Source organism: Arachis ipaensis, chromosome B10 (genome assembly GCF_059453495.1).
Source record: "Arachis ipaensis isolate K30076 ecotype BB chromosome B10, ASM5945349v1, whole genome shotgun sequence".
NCBI lineage: Eukaryota > Viridiplantae > Streptophyta > Magnoliopsida > Fabales > Fabaceae > Arachis > Arachis ipaensis.
This window is the reverse complement of record NC_142435.1, coordinates 124,962,995-124,982,479: the sequence shown is the minus strand read 5'-3', so window position 1 is coordinate 124,982,479 and position 19,485 is coordinate 124,962,995. Positions and strand designations below refer to the sequence as shown.

At 34.3% G+C, this 19,485-nt stretch overlaps 1 long non-coding RNA gene and 1 pseudogene across 2 annotated transcripts; one reads left to right on the top strand and one right to left on the bottom strand.

The window, feature by feature from the left end:
- Positions 1-332: 332 nt before the first annotated feature.
- Positions 333-5,267, bottom strand: LOC148581610 (protein FAR1-RELATED SEQUENCE 5-like; annotated as a pseudogene).
- A 4,120-nt stretch (positions 5,268-9,387) lies between these two features.
- On the top strand, positions 9,388-16,777 carry LOC148581609 (uncharacterized). Of its 2 annotated transcripts, none has more exons than XR_015907764.1 (2): positions 9,388-14,599; positions 14,704-16,777. It is a non-coding gene; the product is annotated as an uncharacterized LOC148581609 (long non-coding RNA). The 2 variants fall into 2 exon arrangements; XR_015907760.1 differs by having other exon boundaries at positions 14,687-16,777.
- Positions 16,778-19,485: the final 2,708 nt, after the last annotated feature.

Here is a 19,485-nt window from a genome sequence, read left to right as displayed (position 1 = left end):
TCAATGGAGTAGGTCGGGTTTTAGTGAATATCTGAAGTTTGACAATTACACAAACAATAAGTATAGGATCAAGATGATGGGGAAGCCTACTATAACTATGCTTAAAGAGGTGAGGTGTTATATGATGATCATCATCGCTAGAAACAAGAAGGCATTGGTGGGATATAGGTCAGAGACAAGATCTTTTAAGCCGCTTGCAGATCTTGAAAATATAGGTCGTGTGTGCTATCAATTTAAAAACTTCAGTCAAGACATGTGCTACGTGATGAACTTCTTGCTTCAGATTGCATTGATTAAGCTATACTTTTCTTATAAATATCAAGATATGTGCATCAACGAAGAAAGGAAAAAAATTTAGAGAGACCAAAGAGAAGAACCTGAGAAAATAATAATGCAAACATAAAAAATTAGAAAAATACAAAAAAAAAAAAAAGAAAGAAACAATGAACGAGAACAAAGAGGATAAAATTTAAGAAAAAAAATCTAGAGACATCATTATTAGTAATAATTTCAAAAATAATATTTTGAAATTTCAAAACAATTTTAAATTTAACACTAACCTCAACATATATGTCCTCCTTGTTTGCTGTGCAATTTCGTCGGTCATGTCCAAAACCATGGCAGCGCCTCCACTGCCTTCCCATTTTGCTGTGGCTGCTTGACTACGGTGCACCTTTTGACTTGATAATTTTTGGATCCAAAATATCGCAACCATCTGCAATAGCATGCACAAAAGTTGAACTGTTACCCTTTGGATCTTCTACTTCAACCTTTTTTAATAGCTATGCTATCTTGGCAGCAGCGTACTCCTGCGTAGCAGGCTGTTGGGCTGCTAACAAACATATAGGGAAGCAAGCAGTCCACAACGAACCATACCGTCCCCGAAAATGCTTTATTACGATCCAAACCTCCATCAGAGTCATGGAATGATCCAAACTTAGCATCTTTGTAACACCTTTTCAGCACCAACCCCATCGGCAATGCATTCTTCTCCAACTCTTTCAAAACACAGGTGATATGACTGCATGGAATTCCTATGTTGTTCCAAAGCTTGCACGAACACTCATACCTCTCAGAGTTGCTTTCATATATACAGAGTAAACCCGATGAGGCTTACGAAACTTTCTAAACATGAACTTTTCCGTACTACCATAACTTTCCCTATGAAGAATTATCAACAAAGCCACACATTCAATCTCTTTCTTGACCTCGAAGAATATCTCTTTGGTATAGATTTGGGATATGGCCCGTTCAATTGATTCCAGCCCTGTGGTCATGACCGGTTCCGAATATAGAGATTTCTAGTTTGTAATAAACTCATTGTTCCTGTAGTCCTTTAGCCACACGCTCAAGATTCTCCACCAACTCCAACAAGCAATTCGAGGACTTGATAAACCTTTTAAGAGATGTATTAATGTCCTCGTATCTTGACGTCATTCTTAACCCAGCACAAAACTTGTCGCACGAATACGCATTCGCCTATTGTACCATCTTTTCATACGTTAACCAAATCCATTCGTTCTCCTCTAACCTAAATGCAGCAACCATGTCTGCCCAATACTAGTCGATCTCCTCAACCTCAAAATGACCATACACAGCAGTCTTAAATGCATCACAAAAATTATTATCCTTGATGTTCGAAATAGCATTCCACGCTAGGTGCCAGGTGTAAAGTCGATGCGTGGCATTAGAAAATTCTGCCCTAATAGCCTCCTTCATTGACTCGTCTCCATCTGTAACCATAACTTTGGGCTGTTTTTGATGCATTACTTCAAGAAAAGTGTCTAGCAGCCACTTATAAGATCGAATTTTCTCGTCCTCCAGCAACTCGAAACCAAAAATTATTGTCTGTCGGTGGTAATTAGTTCCAGAAAACATTACCAAAGGCAAGTTGTATATATTCTTCCTATTCGTCAAATCAAAGGCCAATAAATCACTAAAGCACTCATAGTCATACTACGACCAAAACAGGTGACCAAGGTGGTTTTCAGAACAATATGTGTACATCACAACAGCTAATGGATCCACCTCAGTTTCCTCTTCAGATAACTTATTGCTGCTGCCGCATCTCCCTAAACGATCCGAGAGTGACATACATCGTCGATATAGTTGTAAAAGTCCTTCTTTATGAAGTGAAAGTTTCGATAACCACCGGACAAATATGCAAAGAACCCCATGATCTGACTGGTCTAGAATCCTACTTTGTGCATGCTATGAATGTGGGCTTTATTACCTTCATTGATGTTGCGGTGGGCTGTCATGACATTAGTGAAAGCAGGCAATGCCAAATCACGATTGTGATCTTGAACAAATGTCTTCATCCTCCACTTGCCACTCTATTTGTCTAAAAACACAATGAACTTCGCATTGCAGTTGGTCCTAGTCTCTTCCTATCTGCCCTCTCATAATGCTTCTTCTCCCTAAAGCGTTGTCGATTGCAATAGAAAAATTTCCTCACAACATTGCTTTCATCGTCTTTAATGGAATCTTCTTTTTGAACAACAAATCTAATCGCCTTTGCATATTCCATACATTTTTCATAAGCCTCTTCAACCCCATGAAATTCAGTATCAGCCAATGCAGTCGCAGTTGAAAAGCATGGAAGTGTCCACAACATCAATTATTTGATCGCCTGAACCACCTGGTGACTCCGATGAAGGCATTGTGCCACCCTCGTCCGCTTCACCAGATACATCAACTCTCTCTACTGGCTCGCTCTCCTTTCCCACTCTTGATGGTGAGTCTAATCCCTTAGAGACCTTTTCCTCGTCGGACTCATTACTCCATCCATCAGTCCATTGACCCGAAAAGTCCGAGTTTCCTTCGCTGCCACTATCTATTCCAACGCGTTCTTAAGTACCTGCATTACACAATTCAAAATTAGACACACTAACAATACTGAAGATAACATAAAACTCCAACATTTGATTCACAACATGGATGCCAATTCAAAAAAGTATAATTTTCAATTCTCATGAGAATTTCAATTCTCTTCAAACAAAATCAGACGAATAACAGAGTACTAATTGGCTTTTCTAATGCTTTGAAGATAATTTAAAGCCTTTAATACGTGCAAAACTAATTATACAAAAAGTAACAACTTTATATATAAGGGAATAAATTCAACAAAGAAAGATACATGTCATTTTATTTGCCTCATCAATTCTTGTGATGGTTTGGTAGCCCAACCTTTCCAAAAAAAATAAGGAGAGAAAGAAGATAAATATGAGGATTTATTTGAACTCAAATATTGCAGAAGAAAGAGTAATAGTAGAACTAAAGTAAACTCAAAAGTAAAAGGTTTATTTTGTGCGAAAAAAATTAAAAATCAAAATAAAATAAAATAAAGAAAACTCAAATAGATGTATTAGATCATAGCTTGTAGTGTGGCATTTGTGGATAAGTATTCAAATCTCCTTCAACCCTTCCAACAAAAGAAGGAGAGAAAGAAGATAATCAAGGGTTAGTTTGAACCCAAGATATCGGACAAGAAAGATTACTAGTAGAACTAAAGCATAATTCGAAAGTAAAAGATTTATTTTGTGCGAAAAAAAATTGAAAATTGAAATAAACTAAAATAAGAAAAATTTAAATAGATACATTAGACATAGTTTATAGTGGCATTTGTGGAAAGTATTCAAACCTCCTTCGACCTTTCCAACAAAAAAGGAGAGAAAGAAAATAAATATTAGTGTATATTTGAATCGAGATATTGGAGAAGAAAGAGTACTAGTAGAACTAAAGCATAACACAAAAGTAAAATGTTTAGTTTGTGTGGAAAAAAAATTGAAAATCAAAATAAAATAAAATAAGAAAACCTTAAGTAGATACATTAGATCACAGCTTGCAGTGGCATTTGGGGAGAAGTACTCAAATCTTTTTCAACCCTTCCAATAAAAGGAGAGAACATAAACATGGGGTTTATTTGAACCCATGATATCGGATAAGAAAGAGTACTAGTAGAACTAAAGCATAACTCGAAAGTAAAAAGTTTATTTTGTGTCAAAAGAAATTGAAAAAATCAAAATAAAATAAAATAAAAAACTTCAAGTATTAGATCATAGCTTGTAGTGGCATTTGTGGAGAAGTACTCAAATTTTCTTCAACTCTTCCAACAAAAGAAGGAGAGAAATAAGACAAATAGGAGGGTTTATTTAAATTCAGAATATTGGAAAAGAATGGATACTAGCAGAACTAAAACATAACTCGAAAGTAAAAAGGTTTATTTTGTAGGAAAACAATTCGAAATCGAAATAAAATAAAATAAGGAAGACTTAAATAGATACATTAGATCATAACTTACAGTAACTTTTGTGGAGAAGTACTCAAATCTCCTTCGACCCTTCCAACAAAAGTTTCTAAAACGAACACTCTTTATGGTTAATGATTCTCTTTAAACAATCACTGTAAAGGCGTAAGCCATATATATAAATGGTGTGATCCATACATCTTTCCAACAACAACAAACTAACCAATTTAACCAATAATACTTTCAAAAAATAGGAAGAAAGTAAGAGAAAAATTTGATTTATGAATGCTGAAAAATGTACACACATTATTGTTAAACTTTTTATACAATCACATGCCATATTTTGGTACTCTATAAATTTATTCATGTTGGAAACCAAAAGAAATAGGGCACTTTCATTTAAGTTTCAATAATAATCCAAAGATGGCTAAGTAACATGCTTCTAAGATCCATACTTATTCAAGATACTAACAACAAAATAGAGAGATCAATAAGAACAGCAGGGAGAAATGGAAAAAGGATGATTACATACATGTGAACGTAGCAACTGCCAATGCCACTGACGATATATCTGTTGTACCAAACCGCTTTCAACACATTGATGTTCAAATCCATGCACACAACCTTTAGGGGTGTAAGTTATCGAACCGGACCAAAATTTACTGTAAAACGAACCAAAATTTACAACAATCGAATAATTTTTTCGAATTAAACCGATCGGTTCGATTTGATTTTTGGTTGGCTTAACAGAAACTAAATCGAACCAAAGAATTAGCTCACAAATACTTATTTTTACAAGTTTGCCCTTTAACTTAAACCAAACCTCCAAATCCCTAACTTCACTCAGCGCAGCCACACACAACCCCCAACACAAGGCTTCAATAAACTCACTTCCATAGTTCCATCTTTCTCCTCCATGTCTGAGACTCTGAGAGAATGAGAGCCTGAGAGAGCCAGTGAGCTGCCGCCATCCTTCATAGTTCAGTCGCAAGTCGTCCATCATCACCGTGAAGGACATCGTCGATCTCCATCGCGCCGTCGTCTAACCGCAGTCTTCACGCCGTCGTCGATCTTCGTCTGAGCCGTTCTTCTCTGTCGCCGAGCAGCAGTCCCCGTGCCGAGCAAACCCTTAGTCCGAGCCCTCTCCTGCAACTCAATGTCTTCTTCTGAGGTTAGTAACTTGATTTTTCACAATTTGTTGCAATTTATGAGATGTTCTTGTTGCTGGTCTATTCTTGTTGCTTTCATAAAAAATCATTGTCACAAGGTTGTCCATGCATGTCTGTTGGTAGGAATTTGACAACAAAATCCAATCTTTGTGATAAGATTTACCACTCACATACATACATATGCTTGGAAATTTAATATTATTTGCCATTGAATCTATTGTGAGACAAATTCCTACACAAAATCATGGAGAAATTTTCATTCTACTGCCGAAAGCACGTGTTGCATTTTCTAGGAAATCATAAATGGGGCCTTCTATGGTATTATTGTGCAAATCACTGAGAATTAAACAAGTTTAGTTAATTTACTTAGTGTTTTACAAAATTATTTTTGTAGAAAATTTTAGAACAGAATTTTAAAAAAATGGATTTATGAGTATCTCACATAGTTTCAAGTGCATCCATGGAATTGAAATCTGGAAGCTCACCTTTCAGATCAAAACCGTTGAGATACCTATTTGATTTTATCTAACACATTTATATGACAAATTAGTGTATATATATAAAATTTATTTCAAAAATTTGAGAGATAATGTTTAGAGCCAAAAGTTACCTCTGATTTGAGAGATAATGTTTAAATTAGTCACTAAATTACCAAAAAGAGAGGTTTAAAAAGTCATGGTTTAGAAAGGGTTAATAATGAATTATTCTCTCTATCTTGTAAAACGGGCAGGTTGTGATATGGAACTTAAATTGGAATTTTCAAACAATATTTATATAATCATTTAAGTAGTCTTGTTATATATATAATTTGTTGAAAATATGTTAAAAATATGTTGTTGTTGCTTTCAATAAAATATTGTTGAAAATATGTTGCTGTTGCTTTTCACAACTTGTTTATTTTGTTTCATAAAATATATTGCTGTTGCTTTAATAACCTAGTATGTTGCTGTTGCTGTTTATTTTGTTGTATTTTTCTATATTATGTTTATGTTTATAATTCATATTGATTATTTTATTTTGTTTTTGTAGAAATTGCACCAACCGGAGAAGATGATGATGAGTCTGGTGTTGATTCAGATTAAGTATGGTGGTTGTTTTGGTTTTTATTTGGTTTAAAGTGGCTGTTTCGATTTTTAGTATGTTTAAAGTGTGTTTGTTTTTGTTGTTTGTTAGATATTTTTAATTGTTTTTATTTTATATTTAATTGTTGGGACAAGTTGAATTTGTATTAAATTTAGATGTCATATACTCTTGTTATTCTAGTTTATTGATGGTTTTAAATTTCATTTTATGGTGATTTAAATTCTGATTATTAGGTTTAAGAAAATCGAAAAAACCGACCGAACCAAACCGCTGTTAGTTCGGTTCGGTTCGATTTTGTTGTCTAGAAAATAACAAACCGAACGGTTGGCATCATTGTAGAACCGAACAGGTCGGTTCGGTTGGTTTTCGGTCCAAAACCGAACCAAATCGAACTGATTACACCCCTAACAACCTTCTCTGATCCGCGCCTAACAGGTGGGACGCCAACGACCCACAACGCTTGTTCCCTTATTTCACCTCCAACTAGGGCCATTCAACGCCGCCCATGATATAGCCTCCGCTTCCGACACCTTGATAGAAGAATCCACGCAAATCACCTTCTTCAATCAATGCCTAACAGGTGCCACGCCAACGACCCATAACGATTGTCCCAGATTTAACATCTGTAGACGACCGTCGGGTACAAAAGGAGGTCAAGAGCCTTCAACATCGACTACTTAATCTGACTCACTACACCACTCTTCGACTAAGTTTCGTGTTTACACCACTCTTCGACTAAGTTTCGTGTTTAAAGTTAAAACCCTAATTGTACTTTTCAAATTTCTTTTATTTTTTTTAATAAATTTTTCTCCAAACAGAAATTTCAATTTCATAATTTTGTCATTCGTTAATATTACCAACTATTATTATTTTTATTATAGTTAGTAAATTCACTTGGTCATAATACTGATCAACCACAAATTTTTACTGCACGTGTCCACAAAAAATACAGCACACATTATATAGTCACTTTAATCTCCTTAACTTCTTGGTCACTACATAAATATTTTTATTATTGTACGTTGTTATATATACTTATATAAATAGTCATAAAAAAATATACTTATATAAATAAATATATTAATACTAATATATTAACATTAAATATAATATTAATAATTGAATATATATATATATATATATATATATATTTAAAATTTTTCTTTTCACTAAAATCAAGTATTTTTTTTAAATTTTTTAAAAAATTGAAAAAATTCTTCTTGCTATATGCGAATCGCTTTTGGAATAATTAAAAAAAGAGAAAAGGATAAATAGGTCCCTGACCTTTTGTTTCGCGGACATTTTCGTTCCTGACCATTAAAAAATACTTTTAAGTCCCTGACCTTCACAAAACTTGGACGGATCAATCCCTGACGGAGGCATTTGGACGGATCAGTTCTTGACAGAGGCATTTGGACGGAAGTACTGATCCGTCCAAGTTTTGTGAAGGTCAGGGACTTAAAAGTATTTTTCAATGGTCAGGGACAAAAATGTCCGTGAGACAAAAGATCAGGGACCTATTTGTCTTTTTCTCTTAAAAAAAAATTCTCATCCATTGCCAAGAAGGATAAACCCACCTGTTTATATCTAAAATTTAACGCGACACATTTTCATCTTTTAGAATAATATTTAAAAAAAAAATCATATCCAAATTTTTTGACCTTTTTTTTAGGCCAAATTTATCTTCTTTTTTTTTTGACAGGTAATGCTTATCTAAAAAGCTTTTATACATCAAATAAGGATGTTTTGGGTGAATTGGTTTGAATTTGTGGTAAAATGAGAATCGAACCAATTAAATTATAATTAATTTGGATTGGTTTATTTTTATATTTTTGTCTGTGTATCCAACCAAATTAAACTGAGTAAGAATGGATTAGTTTGATTAAGGTAATTGAGTATCCGATAAAATATAAATTTTAAAAAATTAAAAAAAATGAGAATTTTTTTAGAAAAATCATGTTAACATAATAAACATATAATATCAACTAATAAATTAATAATATTCTAATAATAATAAAATATCTATAAATCTACAATTATAATAGTTAGATTAATTAATGTAAAAATTTTATAAATATATATTATTAGAACTTATATTTTTTTATTTAATAAAAGAGTCATCGAATTCACATGTTAGTTTGAGTTATGTTTCTCCAAAATCAATATCTGGACCAATTATGATCAGATATCATTAAGACAGATCTAATTATATCCAATAATTCATTGGTTGTACAAAACTAATTTAATCGACTCAGACAGGTAATCATGTTCAACACCCTTAACACTAGGAATATTCATAGATTGGATCCGATCCTAAAAGGCCATCAAATTTATTTTAACTCGACTCAAAAATAATTCATAACAAACCGGATAAAACCGAATCTACCTGATGTAAAATTAACATATATAAATTTGTAAATTTTATATATTAAAATAATAAAATTTTATTTTAAAAATTATATTAATAAATATTATATTATATTTATATCAAAATAAATTATTTTAACATAAAAATAATATTATATGATATAAAAAATATTAATTAAGTATAAAAATATAATATAATATTATTAATTTTATTTTAAAATATATATTTTAATTGTAAAATATAATGTTAGACCAGATTAAATGACACAGTGTAATTCAAAACCGATCCAAAAAATTGCCGCATAGAAATTACAAAATCTAAATCCAGTAAAATATGTCTTGATTTTGGAAGGCTAACACCAAACTTTTCAATGCCTTTCCACCGCCTCAATAGGAAAACGGAAAACCGCGTGAATCAACGGGACTATTTTTTTAATCGCATCATAACCGTCCATTCTCTCACCACCGACTTAATCATAACCGTCCATTCTCACCCATCCCTTCGTATATAAAGTTATAAACACTTGCGTTTTCTAAATTCTCCTCATACTGCATTGTAGGTTATTTTGAATTTTGAATGCGTTGGTGCAGTGGTTTCAGTTTCGACTCTTTTCTCTTTTTAGCTAATGCTACTCTTCCTCTCTTTTTGTGAATATTTGCTTTAGTCTTCTCCGTGTTGGTGTTGTTCTCTTATGTTTCCGATTTCAAGATTTCATCCATGATTTAGAAGATTTGATAGGCTTTTACTGTGAATTATTATCTGATTCCGTTTATGCAACTGTATTCGGATTTGTGGATTATTGATTTGCCTCAGGGAGAAGAGAACTACGTGATGAATATATGAACGGAGTGTTATTCTTGTTTGCTGGATTGGAATTATGATTTCCTCTACTTAAGTGTGGCGAATTTTTTTGGATGATCTGTTAGTTGAATTGAAGATATTTTCCCATCTGGAAGTTTGGTTGGGCTCTTCTAATTTGTGATCTGTTCTGTTACGGTACTGTGTTGTTGAACATGACCTCCTTTTTTTCACGGAACTGTTTTCCTGATTGTTCAGGTGAGATCTCGATTGTGAACGTTTCCTTTTTGTCGGTGATTGGAGGATGATTCTGCTTCTTCCTAGATCCGGAGAAACTGAGAACTCTCGTTACCCTATCCTTTTATGAAACTTCTCCTATTCTTCAACTATTGATCTTATGTATAGAGATTTACCTACGGTTCTGCTTGTCGAACATGGCTTTTCTTTTACGGGACTGTTTTTCTGATTATTCAGGCGCGATTTAGATTGTGAACGCTTGCTTTCTGTTGGTGATTGGAGGATGAATTCTGCTTTTGCCTAGATCCGAAGAAACCGAGAACACTACCCTTGCTCCCCCCTAAAACTTCTATTCTTCGACTGTTCTTATCATTATTATTGTAGAGGGATTTAGCTTCGGTTTTGCTTTGTTTGCAGTGTATTTTGGGAGGTTGGAGATTTATAGATCGGATATATTGGAAAGAATTTTCTGCAATTTTCGACATGGACGATTAGATATCTAATTCCTTAAAACAGAACAGATTCTCTACTTTTACCCTTTTTTAAATTCAATTATAAATCATGCATGTGAATTAAAATGTGAATCTATATTCTATGCAGCGGTGTCCATCTTGAAGCGTGGTTGTTTTGAGTGCGACACATACAGAGGATAGAGATCAAGAACAGTTTTTCTAAACTTTCTTTCCCTGCATTTTTTTCCCAACTTACTTGTGGCAGCATTGTGAGTTAAATCTGGATGTGTTTCCTATGCAGTGTTGTCTGATCTTGTTACCGCGGGTGTTGAGTGCATCCTGGTCGATATGTTTCTTGCACTTGACTGGTTCTTTTGTTTAAGTTTTGCTCTTTTTTTTTTTTTTTAATTTAAATTATTGGCTGCTTTGGTTCTTTGTTGTTTCCTCCATAATTCTGTCTCTTGGAAATCGGTTTATGTTTCTCTTTTTTGCCTTAGGAGCCAATTGAAGGATATGGGATTGCACTTAGGCGATGTGTCCAAGATTCCGAAATTGATAATTCCCTCCTAACATGTGCACCAATTTTTTTTAGTATTAAATAATAGTTCGATTACGGAGTTTTCTTGTTAATGTCCTGCAATGCTTTAAATTGGTTACAGAAATCTGGAATCATGGATAGAAGATGTATGGCAGGAAGGCTCAAAATAATACAGGCTCATAATCTGATTAACTTTTCTTTTTTAACTATATTGCGTTAATGGTCGTGCAAAATTAAATCTGAACTTGTTCTCTTGCAGTGTTTTTGTTTTGGTCAAGTAATGTTGTGTAGCTGGTGACTTTGTACCTGGAGTTTGGACGCACTGGATCTGTTGTCTCTTGGTTTTTTATTTTTTTGCTAGCTCATATGCATAAGTAATCCAGATATCAATTGAATTTCGTCTGTTCATTTGCAGTGTTGTCTTCCAATCATACTTTTGGCAACGGCATTCATGTACAATGGTGACTTCTAACTGGCTTTAGTGTTCTCTGTGTCTGTTCCTGTGCATTTCATTTCTTTGATGTTCTTCATATTGCTTGGGGGGGAGTGTTCTTTGATCTGTTTTTCCTGTGAATTTCTATCTAGTTTATAGAACTATTCTTGGATTTGTGGATTTTGGATTTACTTAGCTGCTGATCAAGATGCTTCTTTCTGGATTCGATAATTTTGGGAATGGTTATAGTTTCACACAGTTTCACAGGGAAAAGAACTAGGCAATGAACATATGGACAGGGTGCTATTCTTGTTTGCTGGATTGGAATTTGTGATTTTCTCTCTTCAGGTGTAGCGAATTATGTGGATGATGTGTTGGCTTCATTTAAGATCTTTCCTGACCTGGAAGTTTGGTTGAGCTTTTCTAATTTGATGATCTGGTTCAGGGATAGTTGTGTTGTTTGAACATGGCTTTTCTTTCATGCAGCTGTTCTGTTGATTGTTAAGGCAACATTATCTGGATTATGAATGCTCGCTTTTTTGTTGGTGTTTGGAGGATGAATTCACTTTTGCCCAGATCTGAAGAAACTGAGAACTCTCTGAATCCTTGCTTTTTCTGAAAATTCTATGCAGCTGTTCTGTTCTGTTGATTGTTAAGGCGACATTATCTGGATTATGAATGCTCGCTTTTTGTTGGTGTTTGGAGGATGAATTCTACTTTTGCCCAGATCTGAAGAAACTGAGAACTCTCTGAATCCTTGCTTTTTTCTAAAATTTCTCCTATTCTGTACTATTCTTATTCCTAGAGAGATTTAGGTTTGCTTGTTTTTGCTTGGTTTGCAGTGTATTTGCCTATTTGGGAGATTGGGGATTATAGATCGGAGATATTGGAAAGAATATTTCGCAAGACCCGAGGACCATATATCTAATTCCATAAAAGCAATCTGATTCTCTATGCATTTTATTTCCTTGATCATTTAACTAAATATTTTAAAGCTTGCATTGTGAATTAAAACGTAGTTTATTTTCTATGCAGCATTGTAGCCTGGTTGTTGAGCACGATGCATACAGTGGATGGAATCTAGTTTCCTAAAACAGTTTTTCGAAACTCTTCTTTCCTTTTTGTTCATTCCAACCTACTGTGCTAGCAGCATTTGAATTAAATGTCGTTGGTTTCCCGTGCAGTGTTGTCCGATCATGGGTGTAGAGTGCATCCTGGTGATATGCTTTTGCACTTGCCTGGTTCATTTGTTTGATTTTTGCTTTTTTTAATTTTAAATTTGCTACTTTGTGTTGTTTCCTTCGTTATTCTCTCGTGGTTGGAAATCGGTTTTTGTTTCTCTTTTCCTTAGGAACCAATTGAAGGGTATGGGATTGCACCGAGAGTTCAAGATTCTGAGATTGATATGTCCTTGTTATATTATTCTTTTTTCTTTCTATCCCCTAAATATTATAAAAATAACTTGATTATATAGTTGTTTCACGTTGTTTTATGACCTCCAATGCTTTTCATTGGTGTGGAAAAGAAGATATGATTTGGGAAAAAAGCTCTGCAAAAATAATACAGGCTCATGATCTAGATTAAACTTGTCTTCTCTACTGAATTTTTCTTCCATATTTATTTTTTAGCATTAATGGTTCGTGTAAAGTTCAATTTCAACCTGTTTTCTTGCAGTGTTACGATCGTTAACATTGTCCGTGTAATCGAGATAGATGTGGAGTTGGTGACTTCTAGCTGGAGTTTGAATGCCCTGGATCTTTCCTTTTGTCTCTCTTATTTTCTTTCCATGTATTTAGTATGAACATGTCAATTCCTGTTCCTTTGCAGTGTTGTCTTCCAATCGATACTTTTGACTACCATATTCATTCATATGGTGACTTCTACCTCGGTATAGCTGTTTGTGTTTTGTTCATGATTTTGACTGATAGTTTTGAGAATGATGATAGGCCCAACCTGTTGTTCCCTCATCCTAGTAGTTGACACACTTTCAAGATAGGACCGTAGGCGTTTAATGAGCACTTATTTGTCGTCGTTGACCATATATGCTGACTGTATCATATATAATCACTTTTGCTTTTTATCGCTTTTTATTTTTGGCCGAGCACATAAAAGTTATTGGATTCGGTAACACGAATTGTATAGTTGTTTATGCTTCCAGTTATCTCTGAGCAGAATCACACGGTGTATCGGTTGTGGGGGGTTATCAGTTCTCAGTCTCACTAATAAGGATAAGAGGATTTGACTTTAGTTCTTCTTTTTTGGTGTTGTGTTTTCTTTGGTTGAGGTATTGGAATTGAATTGTGAACATGCTTTTGTGCAGTTGAACGACTTAGTGTATTGGAGATTAACTTTGGGGGTTCAGGAGCAAGATTTTGTCTACACATAGTTTTCCCAACTCAACTTTGCCATTTGTTCTCAGGTGTTTTTGTTTGATCTGGTCTTCCATCAGTTTGACAAGCTGTTTCTTTCATTTATTTTCAGCTTTCTGCATACGCGTTTGCCATAATTGGTCACACTACCCGTAATTGGAGAATTTTGCTTGAACGCTGTGAGGGGGCTGAATTATGTTAAAACTGTTGTAGATTGTTGTGCTGGCCTTAAACTGTTCTTGCATGCGAAGTATTGAAGGATTTTCTGTTATTAGCTTTTAACGTGTCTTGATTTTACTTAACTACTAAGGGAAACTGTAACCATGATGTCTTTGATTTCACTTTCTATTGGGCAAATTGCAACTATGATTTTGTTTTTTGTGCATAACTAGAAACTTCTTTTCTGTTCATCTCTTTCAATCTTCCATGTTGAGTAACCATGTGTTTGGCAGCATCTGGAAATTGTAAGTTGAGTTTGAAATATTGAAGGACCTCTTCTTGGATGGTTTAACCAGGATTTTGCACCTAAATGGGTGACTTCTGAATGGTTTTCAAATTTTCGTCCTATAGTTTTTAAAGCTTCTCCTTGTCTGGATTTTCAACTTAATCTTGTCTTTTGTTCTACGTACGCATAACTGGTGACTGGTTTTTCTGGATCTTCACCTTAATCTCTCTTGTTTCTCTACAGTTCAGTGTCTTATGTTTGGCAGGAGCTAGGATTTGCAATTGGACTTTCTATGGGTTTCAAGTCTTCAACCTAAACATCACTTTGGCGTACTGAAGGATTTAAGCATAATTTTGACTGGTTTTTAAAGCTGCTGCTTCTTTGTTTGGATTTTCAAAATTTTTCTCTTCCGTTTGGCAGTATAAGGGATTTGTAATTGGACTTTGGGTGTTAAGGACGTAAGTATAACTGATGATTTTTAACTGGTTATTAATTTTTTTTTTGTGGATTTTCACCATGATCCCTTCCATTCTTCTATGGTTCAGTGTCTTATGTTTGGCAGGAACTGGGGTTCAATTTGGAGTATCGAAGGATTTAAAGTATAACCGGGACTGATTTTTAAAGCTTCTTTGTTTGGATCTTCAACTTAATTTTTCTTCTCCGTTTTTCTACATTTGGCTTTCATATTCAGCAGGTTTAGGGATTTGTAATTGAATTGGAAGTTTCCTCTTCCGATCTTCTACGTTTGGCTAATATATTCATCAGTGTATCATAAACAAAAGAATACACTAGAACCACTCACATCTATTCTACTCTTCTACATCTGTGAATCGCCCCTTTTCTGCTTATTGATTGCATGTTGGTTTTCGTCTGGATTACTTTTACATTTATTTTCAATGCAGGATCTTAAGGTGGTCAGATATACCCGGTTAGACATGGTTATTTGTTTCGTGTTATGATTTTATGCTTCTTAGTTTGAAGATATCTTTTCAGTTCTTTATGTGATTTGTCAAGTTAGTAGAATTCTTTGAGAAAATACCTCTAAAATTCATAATATAAGTTAGCACGGTAAGCAACTGAAGTTTGAAATGGAAATGATGCTCCTATTCATCTATATTAATTTTCCTCCTCGGGGGACTTGATTGCCTCTTAACTTTGAATGCAATTTTGTTGTAGCCTCGGGTGAATTTTGGTGAGGGAATCTTTTACTAGGGATTTGGATATTACCGTGGTAGCAAAGGGTTTAGGAACTTTTTGTTATTTTAATTCATGATGAATTACGAAGGTTTTTTAATTGAGGTTTACTATCATTTTGCGAACTTGCTTTTGTGCAGTTCGCGGATCCCCTTTTTGGCTGATTTCTATCTTGGGGGAACGAAGATCACAATGGCATTCAGGAGTTGGTAGCTGTTTCTGAAATCTGAACTTTTCTGATATGCCTTTTGTATTTTCTCATTTGGGAGAATTGTGGACCAACTTCTGTGCTGTTCGAGCGAGTGCTCCGGTATGCGGAGAGAAGGGTATTCAAGGAAAGGTTGGGGTGATTGGTGATTCTACAGCAGTTATGGTGGTTTTATTTTTTTGGACGCACGATAATTGGTTTTAATTCTTTGATTCTCGTCTCTCGTCTCGCATCTATATTGTTATTTGATATCTGTAGGCTGGTGTGGTGAAGATACTTTCAATCTGCAAATGTAGTGGTTGCTGTAGGATGCCATGGTTCAAGTGCATCCCTCATCTTCTCTCTAGCAGAAGCAGTAAAAGCAGAACGATGTTTTTAAGATCTGCATTTTCCGCTCACGTGTTTCGTCTTGGAAAGCTGTTTCATATTTTTCGTGGATTTGTTTATGAAATTTGTTTTACTGGCCCTTGTAAATAGCGCTTCTGTGTGTTTATTCTTAACTTCTGACACACTACAGAATGGTTGGTCCTATTGGGCGGTTGTTCCAGGTCAACTTCTATGCCTTTGAAGTAGCATTCTTGTGCAGTTATCTCTCGCAGCTTTGCAGTAAATTTTATGTATATCTTCTATTCCAATGATTTTTTGGCATTTGGATTTCTAGATCTGGATGTTTGGTAGTGTCGCCATGCAGTTATGTGATCTAGGCCATTTTTATATGTTCCTGATGGTTTCTTTTACGGGGTGTGCGCTAGTTGATATGCATTGTTTGACTGAATGGGTACTAGGATGGTATTTCGGTGGCTCTGATCAGTGCTAAAATAAATGCTGCAATGTACGTGTTGTGTTGGTTCCAACAGTATACGACTGGTAGGCGGGTGGTGTTGAATTTTATGCGTTTGTTGTTCAACTATTGTTATCCTCATTTTGGGAGGATATCAATTAACTCTAGTTTTAATTCGTTCTTTCTGGAATGCTTGGTGACCTTTTGAAGGTGGATTTTGCAATAACTGATGCGACATTATCGAAGATTATTGATGGTTCAGTTCTGTTGCTTAGCTGCTTTGGTGTATGTGTTCGCATAACTCCATTATTTTATCGTCCTCGTGTATATGCATGCTGATCTATTCAAACGGTATATATTCTTGCACGCTGAACTTGAAATCTGCTGTTTTGACCTGAGTTGCTATTTGGATCATGTTCTTACCTAATAAAATGCGTCCGAGTTATTGCTTTACATTGCTTCTTATTCCAATGTTTTCAAGTAGAGTGGATATATGTTGTGTTCGTGTGTATAGGATGTTTCACGTATTTAATCGGAGCGGCATCATGGAGGAAGATTTGCCTACAACCCTAACCGTTTTTTCTTTTCTGTTTTCACCGTGTATTTCAAAGATTGTACTGTGGATTCTATATTTTTTATAGTGGAATGCTGTTATTATTGTTCCCGTGGATGTAGGTCATTTGACCGAACCACGTAAATTCCCTGGTCTTCTTTCCCTACTATTGGACTAGTTATTTTATGCGTTGGCTGAGAGCATCAAGTCAAAATAGGAATAAAATTGAACAGGCGATGATCGTAAATCGGAATTGAGATTCCAAAAATGCAAAGTGCAGTAGCAAACTGATACTGGTGTAAAGTCAGTTTAGTAAATTAAAACTAAGTTTAATAACCGCTGAACAATAACCCAATGGTAAGATATATATTGAATTTGCGAAGTAGGCTAAATCATTAATTTTTTTCCAAAAATGTTAAGTTTATCCTCGTTCAGTTCCTGCTGTCGGAACCACTATCTATCACCTTCCAATTCCACTTCATCTCTCGTCCCTATATCATCACTACCAGCAATAATATTACTAAAGACAAATATCAAAATTAGAATAATAATATTAACAACAATATTAGAGATAACTCAAAATCAGAATAGAAAGAGAAGATTAGAGAAGGGGAATGGATCCTCTCAATTTTGAGAGTGTAAAGTGTGATTTTTAATTTTTTATTGTTCTTTTTCTCATATTTATTTTTAGTTTCATTTATGAAATTAATGGTGAAAGATCACACTTGACTCTCTCAATTGTTAAAAAAAATTGAAAGGATTTATTTCCGAAGAGAAGAAAGGAAAGGAAATGGCACGGCAGTGGATGCTGGTGTCATTATTGCTGGATAAAGAGGAGGATACTGCCCACGCATATAGTTTAAAAAATTGGATTGGGCTGGTTTGGTCAACCAAAAATTCAGTTAATCGAGTCTCTAATCAGTCCGGTCCAATCAAAAAATCGTTCAAGGTCAAGAACCTGTAAGAATTGGTTAAGTCGGTAAAAATTGGTCAAAATTGATAAAATTTGGTGAAAAATCGGTTCAATTGAACCGTTTAAAAAAAATTCTAAAATTGATGAAAATGTAATTTGAACCTAGAAAAATCTTGTACTACATATTCTCTTTGTTACTAAGTCATATTTCTTATTATTTCATATACTAATTATTGATTATATAGTCAAATTGTCCCATAATTTTATTATATTATTTTAATTTTATATTGACTTATATTTAAATTAATTATATTTTTTATGATTTATAATTATTAATATAAATATATATAAATAAAAATATCAAATATTTTTATTAAATTCAATATTTTTATGATTATATGATATTTATTAATATTATTTTTCAATAAATACATATAGGATAAATAACATAATACATACAAAATACTTTAATATAAAAATAAAATTAAAAAATTTTAATAATAATTGTACAAATTAATTAATTTTGGTTTAAGCTGTCTTTGTGTATATTGTATAGAAGATATGAATATATTATATATTATTACAATTTTTTTATGTATTGCTTTATTTTTTCGTATTTGTTTGTGTTGTTTAATTTTTGGCAATGATTCGATTCGTTTTAAAAATAAATATATGTCAATTGTGTACTAATTTGATTACAGGCTTAATAATTATTACTTAAGTTTTAGAAAAACAAGTTAGTAGTGCTTAGTTTTCAGTATGATCATGGCGTGTTGAAAATCGGGTCGTTACAATTTGGTATTAGAGCAGTTCTTTTAGAAAAATGGATTGAATTATATTTCATTGTATACTCTGAGTTGTGTCTCGTGCATTTAGAATATCTTTGTGATATGAATTACATGACTGTTGCTATATATTTATTTCAGAGACCATTCACACTTTACCTAAAATATTCAGACTGATTACTTTAATATGGAATGTTGGGTGTGAACAGGATCTTAATGGCTGCACGAGGACGAGGATGCAGTAGGTGAGGTGAGAATTCAGGAAATATTTCGAGGAGCGGCGCGGATGCTGTTATAGCTGTCGTAAACACCATGGCTGATGCTGTGCACGAAACGGTGACTGTTACTACCCGAGCAATTGACTGTTTAGGGGAGAGGAATGGTGAATGTAATGGTGAGTGGAATGAAGATAGCAACGGTAATGAGGATACCGGGGATCACAGTTTTTCTGAAGGTGAATCCGCTTAAATTTAAGAGAACGCTTGTTGCGACTGAAGTTGACAATTGGTTCCGACTTCCGTGGTATCGAGAATAGTTGTTGCGAGTGCAACATGTGGCAGAAGGACAACATGTGGATTTTGCGACATATATGCTAAAAGGAGAAGTTGAGCGATGGTGGCATGGAGTACAACGGTTGCTACGACAGAATGCTGGAGAGATTTCTTGGGATACTTTTAAGGAAGAATTCTACAAGAAGTACTTTTCTAGATCAGTTCATGATGCCAAGGAGATGGAATTGATGCAGTTGAGATAGGGGAATATGTCCGTGGTAGAGTACACTCGAAGGTTTGAAGATCTGTGCCGATTCTCTAAGATCTGTCAAAGAATTCCAGATGATTTTGAAGAATGGAAGTGTTTGAAGTTTGAAGGCGTATTTCGTGACGAGCTGATGCATTCGCTGATTCCACTG